The following is a 20,507-nucleotide window of genomic DNA, read 5'->3' as shown; positions in this document are numbered from 1 at the left end:
TCGGGAGTCAGGTATGCAGGGGCAAAGGAGACACTGGGGGTGAGTAGAGACATAGAGTCAAGTTTACAGCATGGAAACAGGCCCTTCAGCCCAACTTGTTCATGCCGCCCTTTTTTTAAACCACTAAGCTAGTCCCAATTGCCCGCATTTGGCCCATATCCCTCTATTCCTATCTTATCCGTGTAACTGTCTAAGTGCTTTTTAAAAGGCAAAATTGTATCCTCCTCGACTACTCCCTCTGGCAGCTTGTTCCAGACACTCACCACCCTCTGTGTGAAACAATTGCCCCTCTGGGCCCTTTTGTATCTCTCCCCTCTCACCTTAAACCTACGCCCTCTAGTTGTGGACTAAGTTGTGAAGTGAGAGGGGAGAGATACAAAAGGGTCCAGAGGGGCAATTACCCCTAAAAGTACTCTAAAATGCGGCCTAACCAGTATTGCGTTCAGTTCTGGTTGCCACTTTACAGAAAGGATGTGGTGGCTTTGGAGAGGGGCAGAAGAGGTGCTTCACAATGTCTGCTCCATGATCTGCTTTCCAGCTCTTTCTACGGTTTGTTTGATTTCCTCAGAGTCCACACCTTAACCAATCAAACAAAGTGCACAGACTCACACAATCAAACGCAGAACAATTCAACGCGCATCCTTTCAAATCTGGTGCTTTTCTCTGGACAGTGGTGTGCTGTCGCTTGGAGAAGGTGGCCTTGTCAGATGAGCTCCGCATTGGCTAGCAGGAGGGCCAATTAAAAGATTTTAATTTTTTTTTCCCCTAGCAGAGCCTCGATTACTCTGTGGGGTTTCAGGTCAGTCCTGGCTCAGTCAGGCGTACTCTCACCCCTCAAGACAGAATGTCAAGGTTTTGAGGGCCGCTCTGGTGGACCGCTGAGGGGGTGCTGCACTGTCAGGGGGTGCCGTCCTTTAGGACATGTTACCTGATCCCTCAGGTAAAAGACTGGGCAGGATTATATCGAAGAGTTAGTGTCCTGGCCAATATTTATCCATCAAGCAAACCATGAAAAACAGAAAACCTGTTCATTATCACATTGCTGCTCACAGAATCCCTACAGTGCAGAAGGAGGCCATTCAGCCCATTTAGTCTGCACCGACTCACCAAAGAAGCATCTTAGCCAGTCCCATCGCACTCCCCTGCCCTGTAACAGTGAATTTACCATGACTAATCCACCTAACCTGCACATCTTTAGACTCTGAGGGGCAATTTAGCATGGCCAATCCACCTAACCAGCACATCTTTATGCATTAAGGGGCAAATTAGCATCGCCAATCCACCCAACCTACACATCTTTGTGCATTAAGGGGCAATTTAGCATAGCCAATCCACCTAACCTATGCATCATTGGACACTAGGGGGATAATTTAGCATGGCCAATCCACCTAACCGACTCATCCTTCTTTGACAAAGCATCATCTGGACTTGAAACGTTGGCTCTATTCCCACAGATGCTGACAGACCTGCTGAGATTTTCCAGCATTTTCTGTTTTTGGTTGCGCCACATCTTTGGACTGAGGGAGGAAACCGGAGCACCCGGAGGAAACCCACGCAGGCGCGGGGAGAACGTGCAAACTCCACACAGACAGTGATCCAAGGACGGAATCGAACCCAGGTCCCTTGCGCTGTGAGGGAGCAGTGCTAACCACTGTGCCACCGTGGGGGCTTGTTGTGTGTAAATTGGCATATAATCATAACTTCAAAAGTTCTTCAATAGTTGGAAATGTTTTAGGACATCCTCAGGATTTGAATGGCATTAGGCAGTAGAAATACAATTCTTTCTTTTAACCTTGATGTGGCTAACATATTGATGCAGAACCGGGAGTATAACTCCTTCCTGCATTAACTGCCATCACATAATACATGCATAATTATTCCCAGACAAATGCCTGGAACTATCGTGAAGAAAGCTCAGATAATTAAAGAACATAGGAGTCTTTTGCCGGTGATTATTGTACAAAGAATAATTATACTTTCCATGCCTGGAGGTGAGAACGAGTTTCAGTTTGCGATCTCTGATAAATTTGGAGTGGATGTTCTGACAGGTGCCATGACAACAAGGTTTGGGAATGCGATGACTGGGGAGAGTGAAAGGAATTTGATAATGGCCAGTTCATGGTGGTCAAGATCCCATTCCCAGTATCCACTTGGAACATTACAGCTGTAATTTACTCTGACTCATTTTGAGGTATACAAGATGATAAAAGGTATGGATAAAGTAGACGTGGAGCGGATGCTTCCTCTTGTGGGGCATTCTAGGACGAGAGGTCATGGTCTTAGGATAAGGGGTAACAAATTTAAAACAGGGTTGAGGAGAAACTACATCTCCCAGAGGGCTGTGAATCTGTGGAATTCGCTACCTCAAAGTGCGGTGGATGCTGGAACAGTGAGTGAATTTAAGGAGGAGTTAGACAGATTTTTAATTGGTAATGGGTTGAAGGGTTATGGGGAGAAGGCAGGAAAATGGGGATGAGGAGCATATCAGCCATGATCGAATGGCGGAGCAGACTCAATGGGCTGAATGGCCTAATTCTGTTCCTATATCTTATGAATTTATGCGCACTTGTTTTAGGTTTGACGAGGGACTTTAAATGACCAGCATGTATTTTGATCTGTGCGCCCCCCCCACTCCCCCGGGTATTAAGTCCAGAAGTATAATGGTAGGTTGCATGGACTTGGCTCAAATAGCCATTAAAAGGAGGCAGACCTGCTTTGCTATTGTGGAATGAACTGCAGCTGTACACAGGTTTTTGTGAATGGACTGTACAATGCAGCGAAACACGTCAAAACATAATCTAGATCGACATGATAGCGCAGTGCTGTGGCAGTGCAGCACTGCCAGAGATGTCAGGTGAGATTTTCCAGCCCTTCCCGCCGGTGGGGCACCTTCCAGTCCAGCCGAAGACTATCCCCCTCCTCTCCCAGTGACGGGTTCCCCGACTGCGGGACGAGCAAGCTACGCAAAACGCCATGGACGTGGGCGGAACTGGAAGATCCCATCGACGGCCAATTGTGAGCTGCCTTCTTGAATCGCTGCAGTCCACGTGCTGTGGGTTGACCCACAATGCCGTTAGGGAGAGAATTCCAGGATTTTGACCCAGCGACTGCAAAGGAAGGGCGTTATATTTCCAAGTCAGGATGGTGAGTGGCTTGGAGGGGAACTTGAAGGTGATGGTGTTCCCATGTATCGGCTTCCCTTGTCCTTCTAGATGGAAGTGGTTGTGGGTTTGGAAGGTGCTGTCTGAGGATCTTTGGTGAATTGCTGCAGTGCATCTTGTAGATAGTACACACTGCTGCTACTGAGCGTCAGTGGTGGAGGGAGTGGTTGTTTGTGGATGGGGGGCCAATCAAGCGGGGCTGCTTTGTCCTGGATGGTGTTGAGCTTCTTGAGTGTTGTTGGAGCTGCACCCATCCAGGCAAGTGGGGAGTATTCCATCACACTGCTGACTTGTGCCTTGTAGATGGTGGACAGGCTCTGGGGAGTCAGGAGGTGAGTTACTTGCCGCAATATTCCGAGCCTCTGACCTTCTCTTGTAACCACTGTGTTTATGTGGTAAGTCCAGTTGAGTTTCTGGTCAATGTTAACACCAAGTATGTTGTTAGTGGGGGTTTCAGTGATGATAACACCATAGAATGTCAAGGGGCGGTGGTTAGAGTGTCTCTTAATGGATATGGCCATTGCCTGGCATTTGTGTGATGCGAGTGTTACTTGCCACTTGTCAGCCCAAGTCGGATAATCTCCGGCACAGGGGAGCATAAAATTTTGCTCTTCAACTTTCAAATGGAATGGTAGACCGAGGCCCTGGGCAGCATTTTACAGCCTTGCTCGAGCGAGACCGGAAATTCCCACCCCAAGTCAACGGACATTTCCATTGTCCACCCCACGCCTGTGCCAATTCCATGGCGGACAGGGCGGTTCGAATTCCGCTGCCTGTCTATTCACAAAGATGGAGGTAAAAGAAAAATCGCGCAACATTCCTTGAACGGGAGCAGGGGAGTTCTCTCCAGTGTCCTGGCCAATGTGTATCTCTCATCAATAGAACAAATGATTTGGTCATTTGCTTCATTGGTGATCATGGGATCTTGCTGTGCACCAATGGATTGGTCTTTTGCCGTATACGACAACAGTGACCATACTTGCAAAGTCCCGAATCGACAGAAAACCGTTTTAGGATGCTCAAGTGAGATTTTAACCCCTTAACATCTCATTAAGGGGTTAAAATCTCACATGAAAAGTGTGAGGTAAATCCAAATTATTTTGGCAATGATTGGACAGCATGGTGGCTCAGTGGTTAGAACTGCTGCCTCACAGCGCCAGGGTCCTGGGTTCAATTCCGGCCTTGAGTGACTGTCTGTGTGGAGGTTGTTCATTCTCCCCGTGTCTGCGTGGGTTTTCTCCGGGTGCTCCGATTTCCTCCCACACACTAAAGACGTGCAAGGTAGGTGGATTAGCCATGCTAAATTGCCCCTTAGTGTCAGGGGGACTAGCAGGGTAGATACGTGGGGTCACAGGGATAGGGCCTGGGTGGAATAGTTGTCGGCGCAGGCTCGATGGGCTGAATGGCCTCCTTCTGTACTGTAGGGATTCTATGATTCTATGATTATGGAGTATGTGCAGCACTGTGGGCAGAGGATTTGATACCGCGACCAGCAAGGTACATACGGCAAAACAAATTGGCAAAATAAATTGCTGCCTTTGACTTATTGTGTACTGTACACGTGGAACATGAGGCGGGGCTTGGGGGGGGGATGCGGATTGTTACTGAGGTACAAAAGGTATCTGGCAAGGAGATGAAGTCATCCCAAGTGGGTAATTGTTCAGAATGTTCACTCGCAACCCACAACCTCACCCCCCGGAAACACACATGGTGAATCAATAGTCCGGAAAATCACAGGGAAAGTCCTGGAGATTTCCTGATATGCTTTCCCAGCAGTCGTGCTTGGGACTGTGAATGTTGCAAAGTTAACCCAATGTATACATTCACACTAATTACAAGACGGTTAGTTTTCAACGCAATTTTTCTTGCCCTGTTTAATAACGTGCTGCTGGTATTTTGCAGATTCAATTATTTCGTAACAATTTGAATTTGGATCATGCACTTAACATCGCAAAAAACTCTCCAGGCGTTTCACAGAAACATTATAGAAACATAGCAAATAGGAGCAGGAGGAGGAAATTCAGCCCTTCGAGTCTGCACCGACCACAATCCCACCCTGGCCCTATCCCCATAACCCCATGCATTTACCCTGCTAGTCCCCCTGACACTAAGGGGCAATTTAGCATGGCCAATCCACCTAACCCGCACATCTTTGGACTGTGAGAGGAAACCTGAGCACCCAGAGGAAACCCACGCAGACACGGGGAGAACGAGCTGACTCCACACGGGCAGTGACCCAAGCCAGGAATCGAACCGGGGTTCCTGGCGCTGTGAGGCAGCAGTGCTAGCCGCTGTGCCCCCGTGCCACCCCTTTATTATTATCATAGCTAATCATCTAACTCGATAGTCTGATCCCACTTTCACCTCATATCCTATGACCCCCTTTGCCCCAAGAGCTATATCTAAATGCTTCTTGAAAACTTTCAATGTTTTGGCCTCAACTACTTTCTATGGTAGTGAATTCCACAGGCTGACCACTCTCTGGGTGAAGAAATTTCTCCCCATCTCTATCCTATACGGTCTACCCTGTATCCTCAGACCGTGACCCCTGGTTCTGGACTCCCCCACCATCGGGAACATCCTTCCTGCATCGACCCTCTCTAGTCCTGTTAGAATTGTATAGATTTCGATGAGATTCCCCCCTCATTCCTCTGAACTCCAGCGAATAAAATCCGAACCAACTCAATCTCTCCTCATAAGACAGTCCTGCCATCGTGCCTGGTAAACCTTCTCTGCACTCCCTCTTTAGCAAGAACATCCTTCCTCAGGTGAGGGCACCAAAACTGCTCACAATATTCCAGGTGTGGCCTCACCAAGCCCCTGTATAATTGCAGCAATGATGTGGAGATGCCGGCGTTGGACTGGGGTAAACACAGTAAGAAGTTTAACAACACCAGGTTAAAGTCCAACAGGTTTATTTGGTAGCAAAAGCCACACAAGCTTTCGGAGCTCCAAGCCCCTTCTTCAGGTGAGTGGGAATTCCCACTCACCTGAAGAAGGGGCTTGGAGCTCCGAAAGCTTGTGGCTTTTGCTACCAAATAAACCTGTTGAACTTTATCATCATAGAAACCCTACAGTGCAGAAGGAGGCCATTCGGCCCATCGAGTCTGCACCAACCACAATCCCACCCAGGCCCTATCCCCACATATTTTACCCATTAATCCCTCTAACCTACACATCCCAGGACTCTAAGGGGCAATTTTTTTAACCTGGCCAATTAACCTAACCTGCACATCTTTGGACTGTGGGAGGAAACCGGAGCACCCGGAGGAAACCCACGCAGACACGAGGAGAATGTGCAAACTCCACACAGACAGTGACCGAGCCGGGAATCGAACCCGGGACCCTGGAGCTGTGAAGCAGCAGTGCTAACCACTGTGCTACCGTGCCGCCTGGTGTTGTTAAACTTTTTACTGTAATTGCAGCAAGACATCCCTGCTCCTGTACTCGAATCCTCTCACTATCAAGGCCAACAAACCATTTGCCTTTTTTACTGCCTGCCGCACCTGCATGCTTACCTTCAGTGACCAGCCAAGCCACAGAAGCAGATATTGTAGCACAGCTGACCAAAGGTTTGGTCAAGGAGGTGGGTTTTAAGCAGTGTCAGACATGAGGGAAGGGAGGTAGAAAGGCAGGGAGGTTTATGGAGGGAATTTCAGTCTGCATCACCTCCCTGACAATGTCTTGTTCAAGACCTCTCCTCTACACTATCCCCATAACCCAGCACATTTAGCATGGCCAATCCCCCTAACCTACACATCTTTGGACACTAAGGGGCAATTTAGCATGGCCAATCCACCTAACCTACACATCCTTGGACACTAAGGGGCAATTTAGCATGGCCAATACACCGAACTTGCACATCCTTGGACACTAATGGGCAATTTAGCATGGCTAATCCACCTAACTTGCACATCTTTGGACACTAAGGGGCAAATTAGCATGGCCAATCCACCTAACCTACACATCCTTGGACACTAAGGGGCAATTTAGCATGGCCAATCCACCTAACTTGCACATCCTTGGACACTAATGGACAATTTAGCATGGCCAATCCATCTAACCTACACATCTTTGGACACTAAGGGGCAATTTAGCATGGCCAATCCATCCAACCAGTACTTCTTTCGGACTATAGAAGGAAACCGGAGCACCCGGAGGAAACCCACTCAGACACGGGGAGAATGTACAAATTCCACACAGTGACCTGAGGCTGGAATTGAACCCAGGTCTCTGGTGCTGTGAGGCAGCAGTGCTAAACACTGTGCCACCCTGCCGCTCTTTGAATATATAAATTTATGTTGACACTCCAGAGTACTACTGAGGGAGTGCTGCACTGCCAACTGCGCTGCAAGGGATGTTAGACCTCATTTGATTGTGAAGGATCTCCTGGCATGTTTTTGGAAGAAGATTCACTCCTGGTGTCCTGGAAAGGACCGAACTCTCACTCACCGTCAAGAGAACGGATGATTTGATCCTTGTCTTTGCACTGTTGGAGTTGTTGCAGTCTGCAAATTGATTATTGCTTTGCCCCAGGGGTGGCATAATGGCACAATGGTTAGCACTGCTGACTCACAGAGCCAGTGACCTGGGTTCAATTGCAGGCTTGTGTCACTGTCTGTGTGGAGTTTGCACGTTCTCCCCGTGTCTGTGTGGGTTTCCTCCGGGTGCTGCGGTTTCCTCCCACAGTCTATAAGACGTGTTGGTTAGGTGCATTGGCCATGCTAAATTCTCCCTCAGTGTACCCGAACAGGTGCCGGAGTGTGATGACGAGGGGATGTTTCATAGTAATGTCATTGCAGTGTTAATGTAAACCTACTGGTAACACTAACAAATAAACTTTAAACTTTAAAACTGCAATGGTGCCCACACTTCAAGAAGTTGTAAGTTTTTCTTTATTCGTTTATGGGACTTGGGTGCCGCTGGTGGGCCAGCATTTATTGCCCATCCTTAGCTGCACTTGGAGGGGAGTTGAGAGTCAACCACATTGCTGTGGCTCTGGAGCCACATGTAGGCCAGACCGGGTAAAGATTTCCTTCCCGAGAGGGACATCAGTGAACCAGATGGGTTTTTCCGACAATCAACAATGGTTTCATGGTTAGCAGTAGATTCTTGATAGCAGACATTTTTTATTGAACTCAAAATACCACCATCCGCCGTGGCAGGATTCGAACCCGGGCCCCCAGGACATTAGCTGAGTTTCTGGATTAATAGCCTAGCAATAATACCATTGGGCCATCACCACCCCTTTGGTGCTTTGGCATAGCCTGCCATCATGAAATGTGCTAAAGAATTGCCAGTTGGTTTTGTAATATTCTTTTAACAAGTGTCTTTTTTTGCCAAGTTCCCCAGGAGTGATCAATTGATTAGCTGACCTTGGGCAGCGGCAGGTAGAATTTGCCTGTCTCTCTTTTCGCAGAAGCCACAGAGAGGGAGCCACATTGAGGGAAAGTCCTTACAAAGCTATTGTCTCTGTGGCTTGAGCACAGGAGTAGCAAAGAATGGGGAAATTCACAGCAAATCTTGTCTGCTCTATACCACTGCAACCTAATAGACATGTAACTGGTTTGTCAATAGATGTTATGCCTGGATCAGAATTCCATTAAACCGCAGATAAAAACAGCCAATTTGTTAATTTTTGCCCCACAGATCATTTAATCAGCCGCAGTTCAATCTAAGCAAGTGCACTGTAGGAAACGTTGAGCACAGGCGCTCCCCTGAAGGCTTGGCTGTTAAAGGTAATAAGGCCCTTTTGAACAATTTATGCGCCTGGGGTAGCTGCCACTAACATACTCTGATAAATCCAGGCGGCACTCATGAGTTTTCCATTTATTAATTATAAAGCTGAGATGGATGATGCCCAGTGTGCTCTTTGATCACACAACCATCAGATTCTACCCCACTGTGGTGGAGGGGGGGCATTCGGCCCATCATGTCAATGCCAGCTCTTTGAAAGAGCTATTCAATCAATCCCACTCGATTTTATTTGACTTACTATTGTCACATGTATTGGGATGCAGTGAAAAGTATTGTTTATAGCACACTATACAGACAAAGCATACCATTCATAGAGCACATAGGGAAGAAGGAAAAGGATTTGATTTGATTTATTATTGTCACATGTATTGGGATACAGGGAAAAGTATTGTTTCTTGTGCGCTATGCAGACAAAGCATACCCTTCATAGAGTACATAAGGGAGAAGGAAAAGGATTTGATTTGTTTTGTCACATGTATTGAGATACAGTGAAAAGTATTGTTTATTGCACGCTGTACAGACAAAGCATACCGTTCATAGAGTTCAAAGGGGAGAAGGAAAGGGTGTAGAATGTACTGTTACAGTCATAGCTAGGGTGCAGAGAAAGATCAACTTAATACGAGGTAGGTCCATTCAAAAGTCTGACAGCAGCAGGGAAGAAGCCGTTCTTGAGTCGGTTGGTATGTGACCTCAGACTTTTGTATCTTTTTCCTGATGGATGTCGTTGGAAGAGAGGATGTCCGGGGTGCGTGGGGTCCTTGATTATGCTGGCTGCTTTCCTGAGACAGCAGGAAGTGCAGATAGAGTCAATGGATGGGAGGCTGGTTTGCGTGATGGACTGGGCTTCGTTCATGACCCTTTGTAGTTTGTAGTAAACATCTTTGGACATTAAGGGACAATTTACCATAGCTAATCCAACTAACCTGCACATCTTTGGATACTACGGGACAATTAAGTACGACCAAGCCACCTAACCTGCACATCTTTGGACACAAAGGGGCAATTTAGCATGGCCAATCCCCCTAACGTGCACATCTTTGGATACTAAGGGGCAATTTAGCATGGCCAATTCATCTAACCTACACACCTTTGGACACGAATGGGAAATTTAACATGGCCAATCCACCTAACCTGCACATCATTATGTTGTGGGATGAAACCAGAGCATCCGGAGGAAACCCATGTAAACACGGGGATAATGTGCAGACTGTGGACTTTAATAAAGAGGTTGTGTTGGAATCTTTGAATGGCATCAAGATAGACAGGTCGCCGGGTTCGGATGGGATGTACCCCAGGTTACTGTGGGAGGTGAGGGAAGAGATTGCAGAGCCTCTGGCGATGATCTTTGCGTCGTCGATGGAGATGGGAGAGGTGCCGGAGGATTGGAGGATTATGGATGTGGTTCCTATTTTCAAGAAGGGGAATAGGGATAGCCCAGGAAATTACCGACCGGTGAGTCTAACCTCAGTGGTTGGTAAGCTGATGGAGAAGATCCTGAGGGACAAGATTTATGAGCATTTAGAGAGGTTTAGTATGCTCAAGAATACTCAGCATGGCTTTGTCAAAGGCAAATCGTGCCTTACGAGCCTGGTGGAGTTCTTCGAAAATGTGACTGAACACATTGATGAAGGGAAAGCGGTAGATGTGGTTTATATGGACTTTAGCAAGGCGTTCGATAAGGTCCCCCATGCAAGGCTTCTAGAAAAAGTGAGAGGACATGGGATTCAAGGGACTGCTGCCCTGTGGATCCAGAACTGGCTTGCCCAAAGGAGGCAGAGAGTGTATATGGATGGGTCTTTTTCTAAATGGAGGTCGGTCACCAGTGGTATGCCCCAGGGATCTGTTCTGGGACCCTTGCTGTTTGTCATTTTCATAAATGACCTGGATGAGGAAGTGGAGGGATGGTTTGGTAAGTTTGCCGATGACACGAAGGTTGGTGGGGTTGTGGATAGTCTGGAGGGATGTCAGAAGTTACAGAGGGACATAGATAGGATGCAAGACTGGGCAGAGAAGTGGCAGATGGACTTCAACCCAGATAAATGCGTAGTGGTCCATTTTGGCAGGTCAAATGGGATGAAGGAGTACAATATTAAGGGAAAGACTCTTAGTACTGCAGAGGATCAGAAGGACCTTGGGGTCCGGGTCCATAGGACTCTAAAATCGGCCCTGCAGGTGGAGGAGGTGGTTAAGAAGGCCTATGGTGTGCTGGCCTTTATCAATCGAGGGATTGAGTTGAGGAGTCCGGGGATAATGATGCAGCTATATAACACCCTCGTCAGACCCCACTTGGTGTACTGTGCTCAGTTCTGGTTGCCTCATTACAGGAAGGATATGGAAAAGATTGAAAGGGTGCAGAGGAGATTTACAAGGATGTTGCCTGGATTGAGTGGCATGCCTTATGAGGATAGGCTGAGGGAGCTCGGTCTTTTCTCCTTGGAGAGACGTAGGATGAGAGGAGACCTAATAGAGGTATATAAGATGTTGAGAGGCATAGATCGGGTGGACTCTCAGAGGCTTTCTCCCAGGGTGGAAATGGCTGCTACGAGAGGACACAGGTTTAAGGTGCTGGGGGGTAGGTACAGGGGAAATGTTAGGGGGAAGTTTTTCACACAGAGGGTGGTGGGCGAGTGGAATCGGCTGCCGTCAGTGGTGGTGGAGGCAAACTCAATGGGGTCTTTTAAGAGACTCCTGGATGAGTACATGGGACTTAATAGGATGGAGGGTTGTAGGTAGGCCTAAAAGTTAGGGATATGTTCGGCACAACTTGTGGGGCTGTAGGGCCTGTTTTGTGCTGTAGTTTTTCTATGTTTCTATGTTTCTATATACAAAAAGTTACCCGCGGCTGGAATCAAACCCCGGTCCCTGGCGCTGTGAGGCAGCAGTGCCAACTACAGTGCCATCGTGTTGTCCGGGAAATGCTATGCATTGCAAGTGCTCATCTAAATGCTTATGAAATGTTGTGAATATTCCTGCCTCTACCACCCTTTCAGGCAGTGAGTTCCATAATCAAGAGGCCCAAGTTAAACATGCTGGGGAGATGGGGCTCAAATTCCACCATGGCAGGTTGTGTAAGTTATATTTCATAGATAAATCTTGAAAGCCACTCTCTGTCTTGGTGACCAAGAAACTATCATCGATTGTCATCATCCGGTTCACTGTGACAATCTGCTGGTCTTACCTGGTCTGGCCTACATGTGACTTCACACCCACAGCATTGTGGTTAACTCTTAACTGCCCCCTGAAATGCTCTAGCAAGCCACTCAGTTCAGGTCAATCAGGGATGAGCAGGAAGTGCTGACCTTGCCAGCAATGCTCACAAAAGAATAAAGAAAAATTGTTAAACCCTCCCCTTTTTGACAGGGTTTCTATGCTCCCCTCTGCTATTCTGTTCTTACCATTTATCTTTCCTGTGAATGCATTTACATGTCACATGAGCACCCCTTTCTGCCTGTCACTATTGTTTAAAGTTCATTTATTAGTTCACAACTAGGCTTACACTGCAATGAAGTTACTGTGAAAATCCCCTCGTTGCCACACTCCGGCGCCTGTTCGGGTGCACTGAGGGTGAATTTAGCATGGCCAATGCACCTAACCAGCATGTCTTTTGGAGTGTGGGAGGAAACCGGAGCACCCGGAAGAAACCCATGCAGACACGGGGAGAATGTGCAAACTCCACACAGACAGTAACCCTAGCCGGGAATTGAACCTGAATCTGTGGCGTTGTGAGGCAGCAGTGCTAACCACTGTCCAACGTGCCGCTACTGTTTTTGTCATTTAATCACACTTCCTTACAGACTGTCCTTATTGGGTGGCACGGTAGCACAGTGATTAGCACTGCTGCCTCGCAGTGCCAGGGATCCGGGTTAAATTGCGGCCTTGGGTCACTGTGTGGAGTTTACACATTCTCCCCATCTCTGCGTGGGTTTCCTCCAGGTGCTCCAGTTTCCTCCCACAGAGCAAAGATGTGTGGTTAGGTTGATTGGCGATGTTAAAATTGATCCTTAATATCCCAAGATATGTAGGTTAGGGGGATTAGTAGGGTGAATACGTGGGGTTACGGGGATAGGGGTTGGGTGAGATTGTTGTCCGTGCAGGCTCGATGTGCCAAATGGTCTCCTTCTGCACTGTAGGGATTCTACTTTCCCTGTTGTGAAGTTTAGTGTCCTTATCTGGGGAAGGATGTCCTTGCTACAGAGGGAGTACAGCGAACATTTACCAGGCTGATTCCTGGGATGGCAGGTCTGACATATAAGGATAGACTAAGTTGGTTAGGATTATATTCATTGGAGTTTAGAAGAGTGAGAGGGGATCTCATAGAAACTTATAAAATTCTAACAGGATTAGATAGGTAGATTCAGAAAGAATGTTCCCGGTGGTGGGGGAGTCCAGAACTAGGGGTCATAGTTTGAGGATAAGGGGGTAAACCTTTTAGAACTGAGGTGAGGAGAAATGTCTTCACCCAGAGGGTGGTGAATGTGTGGAATTCACTACCACAGAAAGTAGTTGAGGCCAAAATATTGAGTGATTTCAAGAAGAAATTAGATATAGCTCTTGGGGCTAAAGGGATATGGGGGGAAGGGGGGCATCAGGATATTGAATTCGATGATCAGCCATGATCAAAATGAATAGCAAGAAGTCTCACAACACCAGGTTAAAGTCCAATAGGTTTATTTGTAACCAAGTAAACCTGTTGAGCTTTAACCTGGTGCTGTGAGACTTCTTATTGTGTCTGCGCCAGTCCAACGCCGGCACCTCCACATCATAATGAATAGAGCAGGCTTGAAGGGCTGAATGGCCTACTCCTGCTTCTAGTTTCTATGTCTCTCTGGCTTTCCCCCCTGCTCTTCACTTGTCTCAAAACTGCCAAGCTTACACAGTTGATGAAAGGTCTTTGACCTGAAACACTAGCGTTGTCTCTCTCACCACAGATGCTTCCTGACCAGCTGGGTACGTCCAGAAGTTTTCTCTGATTTCTGGCCAGCAGAAGAAGGGGTTGGCGGAAAGAGTAAATGGACAGGGTTAAAACCTAGCTCGTTTGCGCAGGACAGGTTGTGGTCAAAACAAGTGTGTGGCACAGTGGTTAGCACTGCTGCCTCACAGCGCCAGATTCCCGGCTTAGGTGACTGTCTGTGTGGAGTTTACACATTCTCCCCGTGTCTGCGCTCCCACAGTTCAAAGATGTGTGGGTTAGGTGGATTGGCCATGCTAAATTGCCACTTAGTGTCAGGGGGACTAGCTAGGGTAAATACATGGGGTTATGGGTGGTATTGTGGTCGCTGCAGGCTCGATGGGCCGAATAGCCTCCTTCTGCGCTGCAGGGATTCCATGAAACATTCGGGAGACTTGCTTCTGTGCCCTGATATTTCCTTCTGTAGTTAACATGTAAGTCAGCAACACTTGCGGAGTGTCCTTTTTGTAATAGGGTGTAATTTAAATCCAAAATCCCTGACAGTACATTTTTCCTGAATGTTACATTAAGGTTCTGCTTCACTGTATGAATCAAAGGGAGGTTAGCTCAGATATTGAGCTTTTCTAACCCCTGTCCGCAACCATTAAACTCAGGCAAGCTGAATTTGCTGCTGAATCGTGACCAGTTCCATGATGATTTTCGATGCTAAGTGGGTGAAATAGAGAAGGCAATATTTATCTAAGCCTTTCCCGTGTGCCAGAGATTTAATATTAACCATTTTAATTTTCTTCGTAAACTCAATCGCATTACTTTTGCTCAACGTAATTTTTTTCTCTTCTCGTTGGCTCCCTCGACACAAGATTCCTGGCAGCATTTATTGATGACTTAGTCAATTCTAGAATGCTTCGAATAAAATAACCATAAAAAGAGCCAAGTTTGCTACATAATGGCTTCAAAGTGAAATGGTCCCAAACTGAGTGACTCAGCCACATTGGTATTGCTGAACCTGTACTGGAATTAAACACATTAAATAAAAGGAACATTGCAGAGTGACACCATAAAAATGGTCCTGTGTACATCAGGCAGGCATTAGAGCAAGTTTGTCACACTGGAAATTGCCACGCTGGCAAGTGTCTCACTGGAAATTGTCACATTGGAAATTGTCACACTGGAAATTGTCACATTTCAGACTTACATTTGAAACAGTCATATTTCGTACAGTCACATTTCAAATTATTACATTTTTAACTGTCACACTTCAATCTGTAGCATTTCGAATTGTTACATTTCAAACAGTCACAATTCATTCGCATTTTTCAATGTTACAATTCAATGGCGGGAATTTTACCGGCACGCCCACCCCGATTCCGGGGGCGGGCGGGCGAGGCTCGGAGAACGGCATTCTCCTTTGGTCTCGGGCGGGATCGTACGAACCACGGGCGGACATGCCGGCAAAATTCCACCCAAACTGTCACATTTCAAATGGTCAAATTTTAACCATGTTTCAGTCGTATTTCAAATTGTTACATTTCAAACTTCCGCATTTCAGACAGTCATTTTTAAATTGTTAAATTTTAAACTGCCACACTTAGAACTGAATACAAAGCGCTCAGGAAAGATACTGTAGGAAGGAAAGGAGTAGTCGTGGCAGTGTTAATTGAGAAAGTTGGAGAAAGTGGATGTCCCAGAGGAGTCAAGGGCAGAATCTATTTGGGTGCAGCCTATAGGCCACCAACTAGTGGGGAGCCTGTCAAAGAAAAATTTGCATGGAAATTACAGGGAGGTGTAAGAATTATAGAGCAGTGATAATGGGGGCTTTAGTTATCTGAATGTAGATTGGGATAGTATTAGTGTAAAGGGCAGAGAGGGGCAAGGGTTCCTCGAGCATGCTACAGTAATATGTGTTCAGTCAAATGAGGAAGGAGGCACTACTGGACTTGGTTCCTCAAAATGAGTAGACCAAGTATATCAATTGTAAGTAGGAGGACATTTGGGGGACAGCGATCATTGAATCATAAGGTTGAGGCTGTCTATGGAAAAGGACAAAGAACAGTTTAGAGTACCAATAATTAACTGGGGCATTTTTTCTTTATTCTTTCAAGGGCAGCCCTGTGGCACAACTGCTACCTCACAGCACCAGGGACCCATGTTCGATTCCTGCCTCCGGTGACTGTGTGGAATTCGCACATTCTCCCCGTGTCTGCATGGGTTTCCTCCGGGTGCTCAGGTTTCCTCCCACAGTCCAAAGATGTGCAGGTTAGGTGGATTGACCATGTTAAATTAACCTTAATGTCCAAAGATGTGTAGCTTGGATGGATTAGCCATGGTAAATGTGAGGGGTTATGGGGATAGGGCGGGGAAGAGGGCCTGGGTAATATACTCTCTCAGAGAGTCGGTGCAGACTCGATGGGCCGAGTGGCCTCCTGCTGCATTATAGGATCACTATGGAATGTGGGCATCACTGGCTGGGCCAGCATTTATTGCCCATCCTTAATTGCCCTTGAACTGAGTGGCTTGCTCGACCATTTCAGAAGACAGCTAAGAGTCGACCACATTGCTGTGGATCTGGAGTCACATGGAGGCAGATCCAAAGATGTGCAGGTTAGGTTGATTGGCTATGCAAAATTGGCCTTTAACATCCAAAGATGTGCAAGTTAGGTGGATTGGCCATGGTAAGTTGCCCCTCAGCCTCCACAGATATGCAGGTTAGGTGGATTGGCCATGCTAAGTTGCCCCTTAGTGCCAGGGGAATTGGCAGGGTAAAAATGTGGGATTACAGGGATAGGACTTGGTGGATTGGTGACGGTGCAGACTCAATGGGCTGAATGGCCTCCTCCTGCACTGTAGAGATTCCATAATTCTACGATTACCTTCTCTAAAGGACATCAGTGAACCGAATGGGTTTTTGCGACAATGGTTTCATGGTCATCAATTTCACCATCTGCCGTTTGAACGTGGGTCCCCAGAGCATTCCCATGGGTCACTGAAACACCAGTCCAGTGACAATACCACTGCCTCCCTCAAAGCCACCTTCAAAGGGGTGAGAACAGATGTGAAGTCAAAGGTTGGCAGGAAAAAAGGTAGTCGAACAACGGGCTACCTTGAAAGGAGTGATAAATCGGGCACAGTCCCTCGAAATGGAAAAGTAGAGCAATCAAATCCAGAGCTCCCTGATGTCAAATGAGGTAGAGATTAAGGTAAAGACCAATGGTGTGCCAACTACAGATGCCATGTAGAAACTACAATACCTAGAAGGCTGAGAGGGCAGGTGAAAAAGCAAATGAGAGAAGAAAGGGATTATGAGGAGAGGCTGAGGAGATTGGGTTTGTACTCGTTGGAGTTTAGAAGGATGAGGGGGGATCTTATGGAGACTTATAAGATAATGCGGGGGCTGGATAGGGTGGAGGCGGAGAGATTCTTTCCACTTAGTAAGGAAGTTAAAACTAGAGGACACAGCCTCAAAATAAAGGGGGGTCGGTTTAAGATAGAGTTGAGGAGGAACTTCTTCTCCCAGAGGGTGGTGAATCTCTGGAATTCTCTGCCCACTGAGGTGGTGGAGGCTACCTCGCTGAATATGTTTAAAGCGCGGATGGATGGATTCCTGATCGGTAAGGGAATTAAGGGTTATGGGGATCAGGCGGGTAAGTGGTACTGATCCACGTCAGATCAGCCATGATCTTATTGAATGGCGGGGCAGGCTCGAGGGGCTAGATGGCCTACTCCTGCTCCTATTTCTTATGTTCTTATGTTCTTATGACCAGAGACTGGGAGCCAGCATAAAAGAGGATCCCAAAGTCTTCCATAGGGATATCAATAGTAAAAGGGTGGTAAAAGGGAGGAGTAATGTCGAGTAGGGACTGTAAAAATTAATTTACACATGGAGGCAGATAGTATAGCTAAGATATTAAATCAATACTTTGCATCCGTCTTTACCAAGGAAGAAGATTGTACCCAAGTTTTTTTAAGTAAAGTTTATTTATTAGTCACAAGTAAGGCTTACATTAACACTGCAATGAAGTTACTGTGAAATTCCCCTAGTCTCCACACTTTGGCGCCTGTTCGGGCCAAACCAACACATCTTTTGGACTGTGGGAGAAAACCAGAGCACCCGGAGAAAACCCACGCAGACAACGTGCAAACTCCGCACAGACAGTGACCCAAGCCAGGAATTGAACCTGGGTCCCTGGCACTGCGAGGCAGCAGTGCTAACCACTGTGCCACCGTGCCGCCCAGACCATGGGAAAAAGAGGAGATAATTCAAATATGTTTAAAATTGAAAAAGAAAGTGATATTGGAAAGGTTACCTGTACTTAAAGTTCCTGAATAAATGTCAGCATTCCATGATGGAAGATTGTGTAGTGAAACTCAATGCTCTGGGATTGGATGAGCTGCATCAAAGAATATGAAGGGGAGTGAGAGTGGAATTTGTCAGGACACTTACTATTGTTTTTCAGTCTTCCTTATACTCAGGGGAAGTGCCAGAGGGCTGAAGAATTGTAAACATTACACTCTTGTTCAAAAAAAGTGAAAGGATAATCTCAGCAACTACAGACCAGTCAGTTTAACTTCAATAATGGGGAAACTTCTCGATACAATAATTCAGGACAAAGTTAATAGTCACATGAACAAATAAGGGTTAATTGAGGAACGCCAGCATGGATTTCTTCAGGGAAGATCATGTGTAACTAACTTGCTGGAGTTTTTTGAAGAGGTAACAGAGAGGGTGAATGATGGCAATGTTGTGCAGGTGAATTTCCAAAGGGTGATTGATACAGCGCCACACAAGAGAGCAACGTTACAGCTCATGGAATAAAAAGGACAGTATCAATCTGAATACGGGCTTGGATTGGCCATTCTAAATTGCCCCTGGGATGATATTATTAAACTAGAAAGAGTGCAGAAAAAATTTACTAGGATGCTACTGGGACTTGATGGTTTGAATTATAAAGAGAGGCTGGATAGACTGGGACATTTTTCCCTGGAGCGTAGGAGACTTCGGGGTGATCTTATAGAGGTCTATAAAATAATGAGGAGCATAGATCAGCTAGATAGTCAATATCTTTTCCCAAAGTTACGACAGTCTAAAGCATAGGTTTAAGGTGACAGGGGAGAGATACAAAAAGGTCCAGAGGGGCAAATGTTTCACACAGAGGATGGTGAGTGTCTGGAACAAGCTGTCAGAGGTAGTAGTAGAGGCGGGTACAATTTTGTCTTTTAAAAGTTACATGGGTAAGATGGCTAAAGAAGCATATGGGCCAAACGCGGGCAATTGGGATTGGCTTAATAGTTAAAAAAAAGGGGCGGCATGGACAAGTTGGGCCGAAGGGACTGTTTCCACCTTGCAAACCTCTATCACTCTAGAGTCCAAAGATGTGCAAGTTAGGTGGATTGGCCATTACAAATTGCCCCTTAGTGTGAGTCAGGGGGACTAGCAGGATAAATACGTGGGGTTACAGGGATAAGGCCTGGGGTGGAATCGTTGTCGATGCAGGTTCAATGGGCCAAATGGCCTCCTACACTGTAGGGATTCTATGCGTTTGACAAGGTCCCTCATGGCAGGCTGGTGCAAAAGGTTAAATCTCAAGGGATAAAAGGTGAGCTAGCTAGATGGGTGGAGAACTGGCTTAGCCATAGAAGACAGAGGGTAGCAGTGGATGGGTCTTTTTCCGGTTGGAGGTCTGTGACTAGTGGAGTTCTCCCACCCACCTGACAAAGGGTCAGCCTGTTCCGAAAGCTCATGGCTTTTGCTACCAGATAAACCTGTTGGACTTTAACCTGGTGTTGTTAGACTTCTTACTGTGTTTACCCCAGTCCAACGCCACATCATGACTAGTGGAGTTCCGCAGGGCTCTGTACTGGGACCTCTGCTGTTTGTGATATATATATAAATGATTTGGAGGAAGATGTAGCTGGTGTGATCAGTAGATTTGCGGACGACATGAAGATTGCTGGGGTTGCGGATAGTGATGAACTTTGTCAGAGAATACAGCAGGATATAGATAGGCTGGAACATTGGGCGGAGAAGTGGCAGATGGAATTTAATCCAGATAAATGCGAAGTGATGCATTTCGGTAGATCTAATGTAAGAGGGAGCTATACAATAAATGGCAGAACCATCAAGAGTATAGACACACAGAGGGACCTGGGTGTACAAGTCCACAGATCCTTAAAGATGGTAGCACAGGTGGAGAGGGTGGTGAAGAAGGCATATGGCATGCTTGCCTTTATTGGACGGGGCATAGAATATAAAAGTTGGCACATGATGTTGCGGCTGTATAGAACGTTGGTTAGGCCACATTTGGAATACTGCGTCCAGTTCTGTTCGCCACACTACCAGAAGGACGTGGAGGCTTTGGAGAGAGTGCAGAAAAGGTTTACCAGGATGTTGCCTGGTATGGAGGGTCTTAGCTATGAGGAGAGATTGGGTAAACTGGGGATGTTCTCCCTGGAAAGACGGAGGATGAGGGGTGACCTAATAGAGGTGTATAAAATTATGAAGGGCATTTTTAAAAATACTTTTCCAATTCAATCAAATCAAGTCCAATTCAGAGTCTCAACAAGTTGAGACACTTCCGATCCAGGCTGACAAGACAGGGCATGCAATCCTCTACCCTGTCTTGGGCCTGATCTACATGAGCCAATCTGATTGGAGTAGGCAGACGTCTCCGCCCCCCCCCAGG

This window comes from Mustelus asterias, chromosome 28, assembly GCF_964213995.1.
Source record: "Mustelus asterias chromosome 28, sMusAst1.hap1.1, whole genome shotgun sequence".
Lineage (NCBI taxonomy): Eukaryota > Metazoa > Chordata > Chondrichthyes > Carcharhiniformes > Triakidae > Mustelus > Mustelus asterias.
Note: the sequence above shows the minus strand (reverse complement) of the source record.